Here is a 17,689-nt window from a genome sequence, read left to right as displayed (position 1 = left end):
GGTTTTCGGTAGTATGGACATTTTAACAATGTTAATTCTTGCCATTCATAAATATGAGCTATCTTTCCGTTTGTGTCTCCTTCAATTTCTTTATCAATGTCATAGTTTATGGAGTACAGATCTTTCATCTTCTTAGTTAAATCTATTCCTAAGTATTTTATTATTTTTGATGCTATTGTGAATTAGATTGTTTTCTTTATTTTTTCAGATAGTTCATCATTAGAGTGTTAAAATGCTCCTGTCTTGTGCTTACTTTGGCAGCACATATACTAAAATTGGAATGATGCAGAGAAGATTAGCGTGATCACTAAACAAGGATGACATGAAAAACTGGGAAGCATTCCATATTAAAAAGAAATGAAACAAAACAAAATTCTTGTCTGTTATATATTGATCTTGTATTTGGCAGCTTTACTAAATTTGTTTATTCAAAATTTTTTGTGAAGTTTTTAGGATTTTTTAACATGTAAGTTCATGTTATCCAAAAAAATAAAATTTTACTTCTTCCTTTTTTTTTTTGGAGTCTTTTATTTCCTTATGTTCCTTGTTTCTCTGGCTAGGACATCCAGTAGTATGTCAAATGAGAGTAGTGAAAGTGGATACACTTGTCTTTTTTCTGATCGTTAAGGGGAAAACTTTCAAACTTTTTTGATTGAATATGAGATTAGCTCTGGGCTTGCAATATGTGTTTTCTCTTTAATGGATTTTTAAAATTATTTTTTAATTTTTTTTATAAACATATAATGTGTTTTTATCCCTAGGGGTACAGGTCTGTGAATCACCAGGTTCACACATTTCATAGCACTCACCATCACTCACCATAGCACTTGCCCTCCCCAATGTCCATACCCCCACCATCCTCTCCCAACACACCTCCCCCCAGCTACCCTCAGTCTGTCTTGTGAGATTCAGTCTTTTATGGTTTGTCTCCCTCCCAATCCCATCTTCTTTTATTTTTCTTTTCGTACGCCCCAAACCGCCTATGTTGCATCTCTACTTCATCATATCAGGGAGATCATAGGATAGTTGTCTTTCTCAGATTGATTTATTTCGCCATGCATAATACCCTCTAGTTCCATCCACAACATCACAAATAGCAGGATTTCATTTCTTTTGATGGCTGCATAGTATTTCATTGTACATATATACTACATCTTATTTATTGATTCATCTGTTGAAGGACATTTAGGTTCTTTCCATAGTTTAACTATTGTGGACATTGCTGCTATAAACATTTGGGTGCATGTGCCCCTTCAGAATGCCACGTTTGTATATGTAGGGTATATACTCAGTACTACAATCACTAGGTCCTAGAGTAGTTCTATTTTCAGCTTTTTGAGGCACCTCCACGCTGTTTTCCAGAGTGGTTGCACCAGCTTGCATTCCCGCGTACAGTGTAGGAGGGTTGCCCTTTCTCCACATCCTCGCCAGCATCTGTCATTGACTGACTTGTTCATTTTAGCCATTCTGAAAGGTGTGAGGTGGTATCTCATTCTGGTTTTGATTTGTATTTCCCTGATGCCAAGTAATGTGGAGCATTTTTTCATGTGTCTGTTGGCCATTTGGATGTATTCTTTGCAGAAATGTCTGTTCATGTCCTCTGCCCATTTCTTCATTGGATTATTTGTTCTTAGGGTGTTGAGTTTGATAAGCTCTTTATAAATTTTGGATACTGGCCCTTTATCTGGTATGTCATTTGCAAATATCTTCTCCCAGATAACTTCTGACAGTCATCTTTTGGCTTTGTTAACTGTTTCCTTTGCTGGGCAAAAGCTTTTTGATCTGAGGAAATCGCTATAGTTCATTCTTTCCCTTGCTTCCCTTGCCTTTGGCGATGTTCCTAGGAAGAAGTTGCTGCTGCTGAGGACAAAGAGGTTGCTATCTGCTCTCTCCTAAAGGATTTTGATGGATTCTTTCTCACATTATACTTCTTCACCCATTTCCAGTCTATTTTCATGTATGGTGTAAGGAAATGATCCAATGTCATTTTTCTGCATGTGGCTGTTCAATTTTCCCGACCCTAAAGCCAGCGGCTCCTTCTCTTCCCCGGGGGCGGCGTGCTGCGCCTTCCCCACACTTGCTCCTGGGGAGGGCGGTGACACAAGTGTGCAACCACGCTTCTCTCTCAAGCAGAGGGGATGCTAGGGCAAAGAGTATTTCGCTCCATGCGGGTATCTTCCAAACTGCTGTGGAGAGTAGCTCAGGCAAGCAGCAGCAGCATCCCCAAACCCAACTCTGATTTCCCAACGAATGCTGTGCTTTCCCAGGGGAGATGCCCAGGCAAAGAGGCTTTCGCTGTATGCGGGATTCTCCCACCGAGGGACTGGGCTCAAGCAAGCAGCAGCAGCCGCAAAACACTTCTCAGCGAATGCTTTGATTTCTCAGAGGCTTTGGCTTGGAGCGAAGAGCACTTCGCCGCTGCTTCCTCAGAAAGGCTCCAGTCGCGTCAGGGAAGAAGAGCTGCAGGAGAGCTGGTGCCTCTTGGTCCTTGCTTACCCGGGCTCCATGTTCGCGTCCTGGGTTCACACTGCCAGCCCGATCTAAGGAGACACAGCCACCACCGTGCAGTAGCGTGCGTAGCCTAGGACGGCACTCTATGCACTACCATCTCTCGGTGTAGGCATCGCTTGGCCTTTTACTCAGGCGCTCAGCAGGACTCGCGGACTAGGCCAGTGCTTTCCCCTCCTGAAAGGACGGTGACAGGATCCCTGCACACTGCCCTGTGCACTGAATAGGGAGTTTTGCGGGACTCCCCCTCTCCTTCCCATTAAACCCCGTGCCTCCTCCAAGCTTCCACATCCTGGTGGAATACGGCATCTGATGGCCAGTTCTTTCTGGGAGTTGTTTCTAGAGTTCAGGGTAGGCGCGTGGTGGCTAGCCCATGTCTCCATCACGGACAGGTGGCCAAGGAGCTGCTCTTTCCTTGAGCCCAAAGGCTTTCTGCATTGACTCCACCTCAGAGTGGATCCCTTTCCCCTGCCCTAATTTTCCCGTCGTGTCTCCTTAGCAGCCAGGCTTCCGTCGCTCTGCAGTGACAGACGTGTCCCTTAAGGCTCTTTCCACAGGCGCCACCGCGCTTCTCTCTCAGGCAGAGGGGATGCCCAGGCCAAGAGGATTTCGCTCCATGTGGGTTTATCACACCGTGCTGTGGATACTAGCTCCCGCAAGCAGCAGGCAGCATCCCACAGACCTGACTCTGATCCCAAAGAATGCTGTGCTTTCCCAGAGGGGATGCCCTGGCAAAGAGGCTATCGCTCTATGCGGGTTTCTCCCATCGTGCTGGGAATACTAGGCTAAGGCAAGCAACAATAGCAGCCCACAAAACCGACTCTGTTTTCCCAGCGACTCCTATGCTCTCGCAGAGGTTTTCAGCTTGGCGCAAACAGCAATTCGTTGCTGCTTCCTCAGCAAGGCTTTGGTCATTGGCTCTATCTCGGCAGGGAAGAAGAGCCGCGAGAGAGCTGGTGCCTCTTGGGCCTTGCTTTCCCGGGCTTCAAGTTCGCGCCCGGGGTTCACCTTGCTAAGCCGAACTAAGCAGACACAGTCACAACCCTGCAGCAGCGTGCGCGGCCTAGCATGGCACTCTATGCCTATTACCTTCTCCTGGCCTAGGTAAGGCTTTGTCTTTTGCTCAGGCGCTCAGGCAGACTCGGCGTCTAAGTCAGTGACTTCACTACGGGAGGGAGGAGGCGACAGGATCTGTGCACAGGGCCCATGCACTGCGATCGGGAAATGTGGGGGAATGTCTCCACTCCTTCCCCGGCACACCCCCTGCCACCCACATAGCTGCCACATCTTGGTGGAAGACAGCATCTGACTGCCCGTTTCTCCATGGGGTTTTTTCTGCGAGTTCCAGGTATGGCACCTGGGGGCAAGCCCGTCGGCCCTTGGGACAGGTGGCCAAGGAGATGCTGTCTCCTTGGGACCAGAGGCACAGGACAGGCCTGCCTTCTGCCCAGACTCCTTCCTCAGAGTGGAGCACGCGCCTCTGCCCTAGTCGTGCCCTCATGTCTCCTTAGCAGACAGGCTTCCATCTCTCCGCACAGAGAGCAGGTGACACTTGTCTTGCCACTGGCCTGCTGTTCGTGCACAGCAGGCCATTCGGCTTCCCTAACGTTTCCCGACCCCAAGACCAAGGGCTCCTTCTATTCCCTGGGGGTGGCGTGCTGTTCGTTCCCCACACTTGCTCCTGAGGAGCGCTGTGACAGACGAGTGCTACCACTCTTCTCTCTCAGGCAGAAGGGATGCTAGGGCAAAGAGTATTTCGCTCCATGCGGGTATCTTCCACCGTGCTGCGGAGACTAGCTCAGGCAAGCAGCAGCAGCATCCCCAAACCCAACTCTGATTTCCCAACGAATGCTGTGCTTTCCCAGGGGAGATGCCGAGTCAAAGAGGCTTTCGCTGTATGCGCGTTTCTCCCACGGCGAGACTGGGCTCAGGCAAGCAGCAGCAGCCCGCAAAACACTTCTCAGCAAATGCTGTGCTTTCGCAGAGGCTTTGGCTTGGCGCGAACAGCACTTCGCCGCTGCTTCCTCAGCAAGGCTTCAGTCGCGTCAGGGAAGAAGAGCTGCGGGAGAGCTGGTGCCTCTTGGGCCTTGCTTTCCCGGGCTCCATGTTCGCGTCCTGGGTTCACCCTGCCAGGCCGAACTAAGCAGACACAGCCACCACCGTGCACTAGCGTGCGTAGCCTAGATTGGCACTCTATGCACACTACCATCTCTCGGTGTAGGCATCGCTTGGCCTTTTACTCAGGCGCTCAGGAGGACTCGCGGACTAGGCCAGCGCTTTCCCCACTGGAAAGGAAGGTGACAGGATCCCTGCACACTGCCCTGTGCACTGAACAGGGAGCTTTGCGGGACTGTCCCCTCTCCTTCCCCTTAAACCCCGTGCCTCCTCCAAGCTTCCACATCCTGGTGAACGACGGCATCTGATGGCCAGTTCTTTCTGGGAGTTGTTTCTCTGGTTCAGGGTAGGTTCCTGGTGGCAAGCCCATGTCTCCACCACGGACAGGTGGCCAAGGAGCTGCTGTCTCCTTGAGCCCAAAGGCTTTCTGCTCAGACTCATTCCTCAGAGTGGAGCCCTTTCCCCTGCCCTAATCTTCCCCTCGTGTCTCCTTAGCAGCCAGGCTTCCGTCGCTCTGCAGTGACAGACGTGTCCCTTAAGGCTCTTTCCACAGGCGCCACCGCGCTTCTCTCTCAGGCAGAGGGGATGCCCAGGCCAAGAGGATTTCGCTCCATGCGGGTTTATCAAGACGTGCTGTGGAGACTAGCTCCGGCAAGCAGCAGGCGGCCTCCCACAGACCCGACTCTGATTTCCTAAAGAATGCTGTGCTTTCCCAGAGGGGATGACCCGGTAAAGAGGCTTTCGCTCTATGCGGGTTTCTCCCATCGTGCTGGGAATACTAGGCTAAGGCAAGCAACAAAAGCAGACCACAGAACCGACTCTGTTTTCCCAGCGACACCTATGCTCTCGCAGAGGTTTTCAGCTTGGCGCAAACCGCACTTCGCTGCTGCTTCCCCAGCAAGGCTTTGGTCATTGGCTCTGGAGCGGCACGGAAGAAGAGCCGCGGGAGGGCTGGTGCCTCTTAGGCCTTGCTTTCCCGGGCTCCAAGTCCGCGACCGGGTTCACCTTGCTAAGCCGAACTAAGAAGACACAGTCACAACCCTGCAGCAGCGTGCGTGGCCTAGCATGGCACTCTATGCCTATTACCATCTCCTGGCCTAGGTAAGGCTTTGTCTTTTGCTCAGGCGCTCAGGCAGATTCGGGGTCTAGGCCGGTGCCTTCACTACAGGAGAGAGGAGGCGCAGGATCTGTGCACACGGCCCGTGCACTGGGATGGGGAACTGTGGGGGACTGTCTCCACTCCTTCCCCGGCACACCCCTGCCACCCACAACGCTGCCACATCTTGGTGGAAGACGTCATCTGACTGCCCGTTTCTCCATGGTGTTGTTTCTGCGAGTTCCAGGTATGGCACATGGGGGAAACCAGTTTGCCCTTGGGACAGGTGTCCAAGGTGATGCTCTCTCCTTGGGACCAGAGGCACAGGACCGGCCGGCCTTCTGCCCAAACTCCTTCCTCAGAGTGGAGCACGCACGCCTGCCCTAGTCGTCCCCTCATGTCTCCTTAGCAGACAGGCTTCCATCTCTCCGCACAGGGAGCCGGTGACACTTGTCTTGCCACTGGCCTGCTGTTCGTGTACAGCAGTCTATCCTGCTTCCCGAGGTTTCCCGACCCCAAGGCCAAGGGCTCCTTCTCTTCCCCGGGGGCGGCGTGCTGCGCCTTCCCCACATTTGCTCCTGGGGAGCTTTGTGACAGACTAGTGCTACCACTCTTCTCTCCCAGGCAGAAGGGATGCTAGGACAAAGAGCATTTCGCTCCATGCGGGTATCTTCCACCGTGCTGCGGAGACTAGCTCAGGCAAGCAGCAGCAGCATCCCCAAACCCAACTCTGATTTCCCAAGGAAAGCTGTGCTTTCCCAGGGGAGATGCCCAGGCAAAGAGGCTTTCGCTGTATGCGGGTTTCTCCCACCGCGAGACTGGGCTCAGGCAAGCAGCAGCAGCCGCCAGAACACTTCTCAGCGAATGCTGTGCTTTCGCAGAGGCTTTGGCTTGGAGCGAACAGCACTTCGCCGCTGCTTCCTCGCACGGCTTCAGTCGCGTCAGGGAAGAAGAGCTGCGGGAGAGCTGGTGCCTCTTGGGCCTCACTTTCACGGGCTCCATGTTCGCGTCCTGAGTTCACCCTGCCGGTACGAACTAAGCAGACAAGCCACAACCGTGCAGTAGCGTGCGTAGCCTGGGATGGCACTCTATGCACACTACCATCGCCCGTGTAGGCATCGCTTGGCCTTTTATTCTGGCGCTCAGTAGGACTCGCAGACTAGGCCAGTGCTTTTCCCACAGGAAAGGAATGTGACAGGATCCCTGCACACTGCTCTTTGCACTGAATAGGGAGCTTTGGGTTACTATCCCCACTCTTTCACGTTAAACCCCGTGCCGCCAGCAAGCTTCGACATCCTGGTAGGAGACGGCATCTGATGGCCAGTTCTTTCTGGGAGTTGTTTCTCGAGTTCAGGGTAGGGCGTGGTGGCAAGCCCATGTCCCCACCACGGACAGGTGGACAAGGAGCTGCTGCTGTCTCCTTGAGCCCAAAGGCTTTTTGCCCAGACTCCTTCCTCAGAATGGATCCCTTTCCCCTGCCCTAATTTTCCCGTCGTGTCTCCTTAGCAGCCAGGCTTCCGTCGCTCTGCAGTGACAGACGTGTCCCTTAAGGCTCTTTCCACAGGCGCCACCGCGCTTCTCTCTCAGGCAGAGGGGATGCCCAGGCCAAGAGGATTTCGCTCCATGTGGGTTTATCACACCGTGCTGTGGATACTAGCTCCCGCAAGCAGCAGGCAGCATCCCACAGACCTGACTCTGATCCCAAAGAATGCTGTGCTTTCCCAGAGGGGATGCCCTGGCAAAGAGGCTATCGCTCTATGCGGGTTTCTCCCATCGTGCTGGGAATACTAGGCTAAGGCAAGCAACAATAGCAGCCCACAAAACCGACTCTGTTTTCCCAGCGACTCCTATGCTCTCCCAGAGGTTTTCAGCTTGGCGCAAACAGCACTTCGTTGCTGCTTCCTCAGCAAGGCTTTGGTCATTGGCTCTGTCTCGGCAGGGAAGAAGAGCCGCGAGAGAGCTGGTGTCTCTTGGGCCTTGCTTTCCCGGGCTTCAAGTTCGCGCCCGGGGTTCACCTTGCTAAGCCGAACTAAGCAGACACAGTCACAACCCTGCAGCAGCGTGCGCGGCCTAGCATGGCACTCTATGCCTATTACCTTCTCCTGGCCTAGGTAAGGCTTTGTCTTTTGCTCAGGCGCTCAGGCAGACTCGGCGTCTAAGTCAGTGACTTCACTACGGGAGGGAGGAGGCGACAGGATCTGTGCACAGGGCCCATGCACTGCGATCGGGAAATGTGGGGGAATGTCTCCACTCCTTCCCCGGCACATCCCCTGCCACCCACATAGCTGCCACATCTTGGTGGAAGACAGCATCTGACTGCCCGTTTCTCCATGGGGTTTTTTCTGCGAGTTCCGGGTATGGCACCTGGGGGCAAGCCCGTCGGCCCTTGGGACAGGTGGCCAAGGAGATGCTGCCTCCTTGGGACCAGAGGCACAGGACAGGCCTGCCTTCTGCCCAGACTCCCTCAGAGTGGAGCACGCGCCTCTGCCCTAGTCGTCCCCTCATGTCTCCTTAGCAGACAGGCTTCCATCTCTCCACACAGAGAGCAGGTGACACTTGTCTTGCCACTGGCTTGCTGTTCGTGCACAGCAGGCCATTCGGCTTCCCGAGCGTTTCCCGACCCCAAGACCAAGGGCTCCTTCTATTCCCTGGGGGTGGCGTGCTGTTCGTTCCCCACACTTGCTCCTGAGGAGCGCTGTGACAGACGAGTGCTACCACTCTTCTCTCTCAGGCAGAAGGGATGCTAGGGCAAAGAGTATTTCGCTCCATGCGGGTATCTTCCACCGTGCTGCGGAGACTAGCTCAGGCAAGCAGCAGCAGCATCCGCAAACCCAACTGTGATTTCCCAACGAATGCTGTGCTTTCCCAGGGGAGATGCCGAGTCAAAGAGGCTTTCGCTGTATGCGCGTTTCTCCCACGGCGAGACTGGGCTCAGGCAAGCAGCAGCAGCCCGCAAAACACTTCTCAGCAAATGCTGTGCTTTCGCAGAGGCTTTGGCTTGGCGCGAACAGCACTTCGCCACTGCTTCCTCAGCAAGGCTTCAGTCGCGTCAGGGAAGAAGAGCTGCGGGAGAGCTGGTGCCTCTTGGGCCTTGCTTTCCCGGGCTCCATGTTCGCGTCCTGGGTTCACCCTGCCAGGCCGAACTAAACAGACACAGCCACCACCGTGCAGTAGCGTGCGTAGCCTAGATTGGCACTCTATGCACACTACCATCTCTCGGTGTAGGCATCGCTTGGCCTTTTACTCAGGCGCTCAGGAGGACTCGCGGACTAGGCCAGCGCTTTCCCCACTGGAAAGGAAGGTGACAGGATCCCTGCACACTGCCCTGTGCACTGAACAGGGAGCTTTGCGGGACTGTCCCCTCTCCTTCCCCTTAAACCCCGTGCCTCCTCCAAGCTTCCACATCCTGGTGAAAGACGGCATCTGATGGCCAGTTCTTTCTGGGAGTTGTTTCTCGAGTTCAGGGTAGGTTCCTGGTGGCAAGCCCATGTCTCCACCACGGACAGTTGGCCAAGGAGCTGCTGTCTCCTTGAGCCCAAAGGCTTTCTGCTCAGACTCATTCCTCAGAGTGGAGCCCTTTCCCCTGCCCTAATCTTCCCCTCGTGTCTCCTTAGCAGCCAGGCTTCCGTCGCTCTGCAGTGACAGACGTGTCCCTTAAGGCTCTTTCCACAGGCGCCACCGCGCTTCTCTCTCAGGCAGAGGGGATGCCCAGGCCAAGAGGATTTCGCTCCATGCGGGTTTATCACACCGTGCTGTGGAGACTAGCTCCGGCAAGGAGCAGGCGGCCTCCCACAGACCCGACTCTGATTTCCCAAAGAATGCTGTGCTTTCCCAGAGGGGATGAACCGGTAAAGAGGCTTTCGCTCTATGCGGGTTTCTCCCATCGTGCTGGGAATACTAGGCTAAGGAAAGCAACAAAAGCAGACCACAGAACCGACTCTGTTTTCCCAGCGACACCTATGCTCTCGCAGAGGTTTTCAGCTTGGCGCAAACCGCACTTCGCTGCTGCTTCCTCAGCAAGGCTTTGGTCATTGGCTCTGTAGCGGCACGGAAGAAGAGCCGCGGGAGAGCTGGTGCCTCTTAGGCCTTGCTTTCCCGGGCTCCAAGTCCGCGACCGGGTTCACCTTGCTAAGCCGAACTAAGAAGACACAGTCACAACCCTGCAGCAGCGTGCGTGGCCTAGCATGGCACTCTATGCCTATTACCATCTCCTGGCCTAGGTAAGGCTTTGTCTTTTGCTCAGGCGCTCAGGCAGATTCGGGGTCTAGGCCGGTGCCTTCACTACAGGAGAGAGGAGGCGCAGGATCTGTGCACACGGCCCGTGCACTGGGATGGGGAACTGTGGGGGACTGTCTCCACTCCTTCCCCGGCACACCCCTGCCACCCACAACGCTGCCACATCTTGGTGGAAGACGTCATTTGACTGCCCGTTTCTCCATGGTGTTGTTTCTGCGAGTTCCAGGTATGGCACATGGGGGAAACCAGTTTGCCCTTGGGACAGGTGTCCAAGGTGATGCTCTCTCCTTGGGACCAGAGGCACAGGACCGGCCGGCCTTCTGCCCAAACTCCTTCCTCAGAGTGGAGCACGCACGCCTGCCCTAGTCGTCCCCTCATGTCTCCTTAGCAGACAGGCTTCCATCTCTCCGCACAGGGAGCCGGTGACACTTGTCTTGCCACTGGCCTGCTGTTCGTGTACAGCAGTCTATCCTGCTTCCCGAGGTTTCCCGACCCCAAGGCCAAGGGCTCCTTCTCTTCCCCGGGGGCGGCGTGCTGCGCCTTCCCCACATTTGCTCCTGGGGAGCTTTGTGACAGACTAGTGCTACCACTCTTCTCTCCCAGGCAGAAGGGATGCTAGGACAAAGAGTATTTCGCTCCATGCGGGTATCTTCCACCGTGCTGCGGAGACTAGCTCAGGCAAGCAGCAGCAGCATCCCCAAACCCAACTCTGATTTCCCAAGGAAAGCTGTGCTTTCCCAGGGGAGATGCCCAGGCAAAGAGGCTTTCGCTGTATGCGGGTTTCTCCCACCGCGATACTGGGCTCAGGCAAGCAGCAGCAGCCGCCAGAACACTTCTCAGCGAATGCTGTGCTTTCGCAGAGGCTTTGGCTTGGAGCGAACAGCACTTCGCCGCTGCTTCCTCGCACGGCTTCAGTCGCGTCAGGGAAGAAGAGCTGCGGGAGAGCTGGTGCCTCTTGGGCCTCACTTTCACGGGCTCCATGTTCGCGTCCTGAGTTCACCCTGCCGGTACGAACTAAGCAGACAAGCCACAACCGTGCAGTAGCGTGCGTAGCCTAGGATGGCACTCTATGCACACTACCATAGCCCGTGTAGGCATCGCTTGGCCTTTTATTCTGGCGCTCAGTAGGACTCGCAGACTAGGCCAGTGCTTTTCCCACAGGAAAGGAATGTGACAGGATCCCTGCACACTGCTCTTTGCACTGAATAGGGAGCTTTGGGTTACTATCCCCACTCTTTCACGTTAAACCCCGTGCCGCCAGCAAGCTTCGACATCCTGGTAGGAGACGGCATCTGATGGCCAGTTCTTTCTGGGAGTTGTTTCTCGAGTTCAGGGTAGGGCGTGGTGGCAAGCCCATGTCCCCACCACGGACAGGTGGACAAGGAGCTGCTGCTGTCTCCTTGAGCCCAAAGGCTTTTTGCCCAGACTCCTTCCTCAGAGTGGATCCCTTTCCCCTGCCCTAATTTTCCCGTCGTGTCTCCTTAGCAGCCAGGCTTCCGTCGCTCTGCAGTGACAGACGTGTCCCTTAAGGCTCTTTCCACAGGCGCCACCGCGCTTCTCTCTCAGGCAGAGGGGATGCCCAGGCCAAGAGGATTTCGCTCCATGTGGGTTTATCACACCGTGCTGTGGATACTAGCTCCCGCAAGCAGCAGGCAGCATCCCACAGACCTGACTCTGATCCCAAAGAATGCTGTGCTTTCCCAGAGGGGATGCCCTGGCAAAGAGGCTATCGCTCTATGCGGGTTTCTCCCATCGTGCTGGGAATACTAGGCTAAGGCACGCAACAATAGCAGCCCACAAAACCGTCCCTGTTTTCCCAGCGACTCCTATGCTCTCGCAGAGGTTTTCAGCTTGGCGCAAACAGCACTTCGTTGCTGCTTCCTAGCAAGGCTTTGGTCATTGGCTCTGTCTCGGCAGGGAAGAAGAGCCGCGAGAGAGCTGGTGCCTCTTGGGCCTTGCTTTCCCGGGCTTCAAGTTCGCGCCCGGGGTTCACCTTGCTAAGCCGAACTAAGCAGACACAGTCACAACCCTGCAGCAGCGTGCGCGGCCTAGCATGGCACTCTATGCCTATTACCTTCTCCTGGCCTAGGTAAGGCTTTGTCTTTTGCTCAGGCGCTCAGGCAGACTCGGCGTCTAAGTCAGTGACTTCACTACGGGAGGGAGGAGGCGACAGGATCTGTGCACAGGGCCCATGCACTGCGATCGGGAAATGTGGGGGAATGTCTCCACTCCTTCCCCGGCACATCCCCTGCCACCCACATAGCTGCCACATCTTGGTGGAAGACAGCATCTGACTGCCCGTTTCTCCATGGGGTTTTTTCTGCGAGTTCCGGGTATGGCACCTGGGGGCAAGCCCGTCGGCCCTTGGGACAGGTGGCCAAGGAGATGCTGCCTCCTTGGGACCAGAGGCACAGGACAGGCCTGCCTTCTGCCCAGACTCCCTCAGAGTGGAGCACGCGCCTCTGCCCTAGTCGTCCCCTCATGTCTCCTTAGCAGACAGGCTTCCATCTCTCCACACAGAGAGCAGGTGACACTTGTCTTGCCACTGGCTTGCTGTTCGTGCACAGCAGGCCATTCGGCTTCCCGAGCGTTTCCCGACCCCAAGACCAAGGGCTCCTTCTATTCCCTGGGGGTGGCGTGCTGTTCGTTCCCCACACTTGCTCCTGAGGAGCGCTGTGACAGACGAGTGCTACCACTCTTCTCTCTCAGGCAGAAGGGATGCTAGGGCAAAGAGTATTTCGCTCCATGCGGGTATCTTCCACCGTGCTGCGGAGACTAGCTCAGGCAAGCAGCAGCAGCATCCGCAAACCCAACTGTGATTTCCCAACGAATGCTGTGCTTTCCCAGGGGAGATGCCGAGTCAAAGAGGCTTTCGCTGTATGCGCGTTTCTCCCACGGCGAGACTGGGCTCAGGCAAGCAGCAGCAGCCCGCAAAACACTTCTCAGCAAATGCTGTGCTTTCGCAGAGGCTTTGGCTTGGCGCGAACAGCACTTCGCCGCTGCTTCCTCAGCAAGGCTTCAGTCGCGTCAGGGAAGAAGAGCTGCGGGAGAGCTGGTGCCTCTTGGGCCTTGCTTTCCCGGGCTCCATGTTCGCGTCCTGGGTTCACCCTGCCAGGCCGAACTAAACAGACACAGCCACCACCGTGCAGTAGCGTGCGTAGCCTAGATTGGCACTCTATGCACACTACCATCTCTCGGTGTAGGCATCGCTTGGCCTTTTACTCAGGCGCTCAGGAGGACTCGCGGACTAGGCCAGCGCTTTCCCCACTGGAAAGGAAGGTGACAGGATCCCTGCACACTGCCCTGTGCACTGAACAGGGAGCTTTGCGGGACTGTCCCCTCTCCTTCCCCTTAAACCCCGTGCCTCCTCCAAGCTTCCACATCCTGGTGAACGACGGCATCTGATGGCCAGTTCTTTCTGGGAGTTGTTTCTCGAGTTCAGGGTAGGTTCCTGGTGGCAAGCCCATGTCTCCACCAGGGACAGGTGGCCAAGGAGCTGCTGTCTCCTTGAGCCCAAAGGCTTTCTGCTCAGACTCATTCCTCAGAGTGGAGCCCTTTCCCCTGCCCTAATCTTCCCCTCGTGTCTCCTTAGCAGCCAGGCTTCCGTCGCTCTGCAGTGACAGACGTGTCCCTTAAGGCTCTTTCCACAGGCGCCACCGCGCTTCTCTCTCAGGCAGAGGGGATGCCCAGGCCAAGAGGATTTCGCTCCATGCGGGTTATCACACCGTGCTGTGGAGACTAGCTCCGGCAAGGAGCAGGCGGCCTCCCACAGACCCGACTCTGATTTCCCAAAGAATGCTGTGCTTTCCCAGAGGGGATGACCCGGTAAAGAGGCTTTCGCTCTATGCGGGTTTCTCCCATCGTGCTGGGAATACTAGGCTAAGGGAAGCAACAAAAGCAGACCACAGAACCGACTCTGTTTTCCCAGCGACACCTATGCTCTCGCAGAGGTTTTCAGTTTGGCGCAAACCGCACTTCGCTGCTGCTTCCTCAGCAAGGCTTTGGTCATTGGCTCTGTAGCGGCACGGAAGAAGAGCCGCGGGAGGGCTGGTGCCTCTTAGGCCTTGCTTTCCCGGGCTCCAAGTCCGCGACCGGGTTCACCTTGCTAAGCCGAACTAAGAAGACACAGTCACAACCCTGCAGCAGCGTGCGTGGCCTAGCATGGCACTCTATGCCTATTACCTTCTCCTGGCCTAGGTAAGGCTTTGTCTTTTGCTCAGGCGCTCAGGCAGATTCGGGGTCTAGGCCGGTGCCTTCACTACAGGAGAGAGGAGGCGCAGGATCTGTGCACACGGCCCGTGCACTGGGATGGGGAACTGTGGGGGACTGTCTCCACTCCTTCCCCGGCACACCCCTGCCACCCACAACGCTGCCACATCTTGGTGGAAGACGTCATCTGACTGCCCGTTTCTCCATGGGGTTGTTTCTGCGAGTTCCAGGTATGGCACATGGGGGAAACCAGTCTGCCCTTGGGACAGGTGTCCAAGGTGATGCTCTCTCCTTGGGACCAGAGGCACAGGACCGGCCGGCCTTCTGCCCAAACTCCTTCCTCAGAGTGGAGCACGCACGCCTGCCCTAGTCGTCCCCTCATGTCTCCTTAGCAGACAGGCTTCCATCTCTCCGCACAGGGAGCCGGTGACACTTGTCTTGCCACTGGCCTGCTGTTCGTGTACAGCAGTCTATCCTGCTTCCCGAGGTTTCCCGACCCCAAGGCCAAGGGCTCCTTCTCTTCCCCGGGGGCGGCGTGCTGCGCCTTCCCCACATTTGCTCCTGGGGAGCTTTGTGAGAGACTAGTGCTACCACTCTTCTCTCCCAGGCAGAAGGGATGCTAGGACAAAGAGTATTTCGCTCCATGCGGGTATCTTCCACCGTGCTGCGGAGACTAGCTCAGGCAAGCAGCAGCAGCATCCCCAAACCCAACTCTGATTTCCCAAGGAAAGCTGTGCTTTCCCAGGGGAGATGCCCAGGCAAAGAGGCTTTCGCTGTATGCGGGTTTCTCCCACCGCGAGACTGGGCTCAGGCAAGCAGCAGCAGCCGCCAGAACACTTCTCAGCGAATGCTGTGCTTTCGCAGAGGCTTTGGCTTGGAGCGAACAGCACTTCGCCGCTGCTTCCTCGCACGGCTTCAGTCGCGTCAGGGAAGAAGAGCTGCGGGAGAGCTGGTGCCTCTTGGGCCTCACTTTCACGGGCTCCATGTTCGCGTCCTGAGTTCACCCTGCCGGTACGAACTAAGCAGACAAGCCACAACCGTGCAGTAGCGTGCGTAGCCTAGGATGGCACTCTATGCACACTACCATCGCCCGTGTAGGCATCGCTTGGCCTTTTATTCTGGCGCTCAGTAGGACTCGCAGACTAGGCCAGTGCTTTTCCCACAGGAAAGGAATGTGACAGGATCCCTGCACACTGCTCTTTGCACTGAATAGGGAGCTTTGGGTTACTATCCCCACTCTTTCACGTTAAACCCCGTGCCGCCAGCAAGCTTCGACATCCTGGTAGGAGACGGCATCTGATGGCCAGTTCTTTCTGGGAGTTGTTTCTCGAGTTCAGGGTAGGGCGTGGTGGCAAGACCATGTCCCCACCACGGACAGGTGGACAAGGACCTGCTGCTGTCTCCTTGAGCCCAAAGGCTTTTTGCCCAGACTCCTTCCTCAGAGTGGATCCCTTTCCCCTGCCCTAATTTTCCCGTCGTGTCTCCTTAGCAGCCAGGCTTCCGTCGCTCTGCAGTGACAGACGTGTCCCTTAAGGCTCTTTCCACAGGCGCCACCGCGCTTCTCTCTCAGGCAGAGGGGATGCCCAGGCCAAGAGGATTTCGCTCCATGTGGGTTTATCACACCGTGCTGTGGAGACTAGCTCCGGCAAGCAGCAGGCGGCCTCCCACAGACCCGACTCTGATTTCCCAAAGAATGCTGTGCTTTCCCAGAGGGGATGACCCGGTAAAGAGGCTTTCGCTCTATGCGGGTTTCTCCCATCGTGCTGGGAATACTAGGCTAAGGCAAGCAACAAAAGCAGACCACAGAACCGACTCTGTTTTCCCAGCGACACCTATGCTCTCGCAGAGGTTTTCAGCTTGGCGCAAACCGCACTTCGCTGCTGCTTCCTCAGCAAGGCTTTGGTCATTGGCTCTGTAGCGGCACGGAAGAAGAGCCGCGGGAGGGCTGGTGCCTCTTAGGCCTTGCTTTCCCGGGCTCCAAGTCCGCGACCGGGTTCACCTTGCTAAGCCGAACTAAGAAGACACAGTCACAACCCTGCAGCAGCGTGCGTGGCCTAGCATGGCACTCTATGCCTATTACCTTCTCCTGGCCTAGGTAAGGCTTTGTCTTTTGCTCAGGCGCTCAGGCAGATTCGGGGTCTAGGCCGGTGCCTTCACTACAGGAGAGAGGAGGCGCAGGATCTGTGCACACGGCCCGTGCACTGGGATGGGGAACTGTGGGGGACTGTCTCCACTCCTTCCCCGGCACACCCCTGCCACCCACAACGCTGCCACATCTTGGTGGAAGACGTCATCTGACTGCCCGTTTCTCCATGGGGTTGTTTCTGCGAGATCCAGGTGTGGCACATGGGGGAAACCAGTCTGCCCTTGGGACAGGTGTCCAAGGTGATGCTCTCTCCTTGGGACCAGAGGCACAGGACCGGCCGGCCTTCTGCCCAAACTCCTTCCTCAGTGTGGAGCACGCACGCCTGCCCTAGTCGTCCCCTCATGTCTCCTTAGCAGACAGGCTTCCATCTCTCCGCACAGGGAGCCGGTGACACTTGTCTTGCCACTGGCCTGCTGTTCGTGTACAGCAGTCTATCCTGCTTCCCGAGGTTTCCCAACCCCAAGGCAAAGGGCTCCTTCTCTTCCCCGGGGGCGGCGTGCTGCGCCTTCCCCACATTTGCTCCTGGGGAGCTTTGTGACAGACTAGTGCTACCACTCTTCTCTCCCAGGCAGAAGGGATGCTAGGACAAAGAGTATTTCGCTCCATGCGGGTATCTTTCACCGTGCTGCGGAGACTAGCTCAGGCAAGCAGCAGCAGCATCCCCAAACCCAACTCTGATTTCCCAAGGAAAGCTGTGCTTTCCCAGGGGAGATGCCCAGGCAAAGAGGCTTTCGCTGTATGCGGGTTTCTCCCACCGCGAGACTGGGCTCAGGCAAGCAGCAGCAGCCGCCAGAACACTTCTCAGCGAATGCTGTGCTTTCGCAGAGGCTTTGGCTTGGAGCGAACAGCACTTCGCCGCTGCTTCCTCGCACGGCTTCAGTCGCGTCAGGGAAGAAGAGCTGCGGGAGAGCTGGTGCCTCTTGGGCCTCACTTTCACGGGCTCCATGTTCGCGTCCTGAGTTCACCCTGCCGGTACGAACTAAGCAGACAAGCCACAACCGTGCAGTAGCGTGCGTAGCCTAGGATGGCACTCTATGCACACTACCATCGCCCGTGTAGGCATCGCTTGGCATTTTATTCTGGCGCTCAGTAGGACTCGCAGACTAGGCCAGTGCTTTTCCCACAGGAAAGGAATGTGACAGGATCCCTGCACACTGCTCTTTGCACTGAATAGGGAGCTTTGGGTTACTATCCCCACTCTTTCACGTTAAACCCCGTGCCGCCAGCAAGCTTCGACATCCTGGTAGGAGACGGCATCTGATGGCCAGTTCTTTCTGGGAGTTGTTTCTCGAGTTCAGGGTAGGGCGTGGTGGCAAGCCCATGTCCCCACCACGGACAGGTGGACAAGGAGCTGCTGCTGTCTCCTTGAGCCCAAAGGC

The 17,689-nt window shown here is 55.8% G+C and overlaps 1 non-coding gene across 1 annotated transcript; it reads left to right on the top strand.

Annotated features, from left to right (window-relative positions):
- The first annotated feature begins 245 nt into the window (after positions 1–245).
- Positions 246–352, top strand: LOC131820268 (U6 spliceosomal RNA). Its single transcript, XR_009349562.1, has one exon. It is a non-coding gene; the product is annotated as a U6 spliceosomal RNA (small nuclear RNA).
- The last annotated feature ends 17,337 nt before the right edge of the window (positions 353–17,689 follow it).

Source organism: Mustela lutreola, chromosome 17, assembly GCF_030435805.1.
Source record: "Mustela lutreola isolate mMusLut2 chromosome 17, mMusLut2.pri, whole genome shotgun sequence".
Classification (NCBI taxonomy): domain Eukaryota; kingdom Metazoa; phylum Chordata; class Mammalia; order Carnivora; family Mustelidae; genus Mustela; species Mustela lutreola.
Note: the sequence above shows the minus strand (reverse complement) of the source record. Positions and strands in the feature narration are given on the sequence as shown.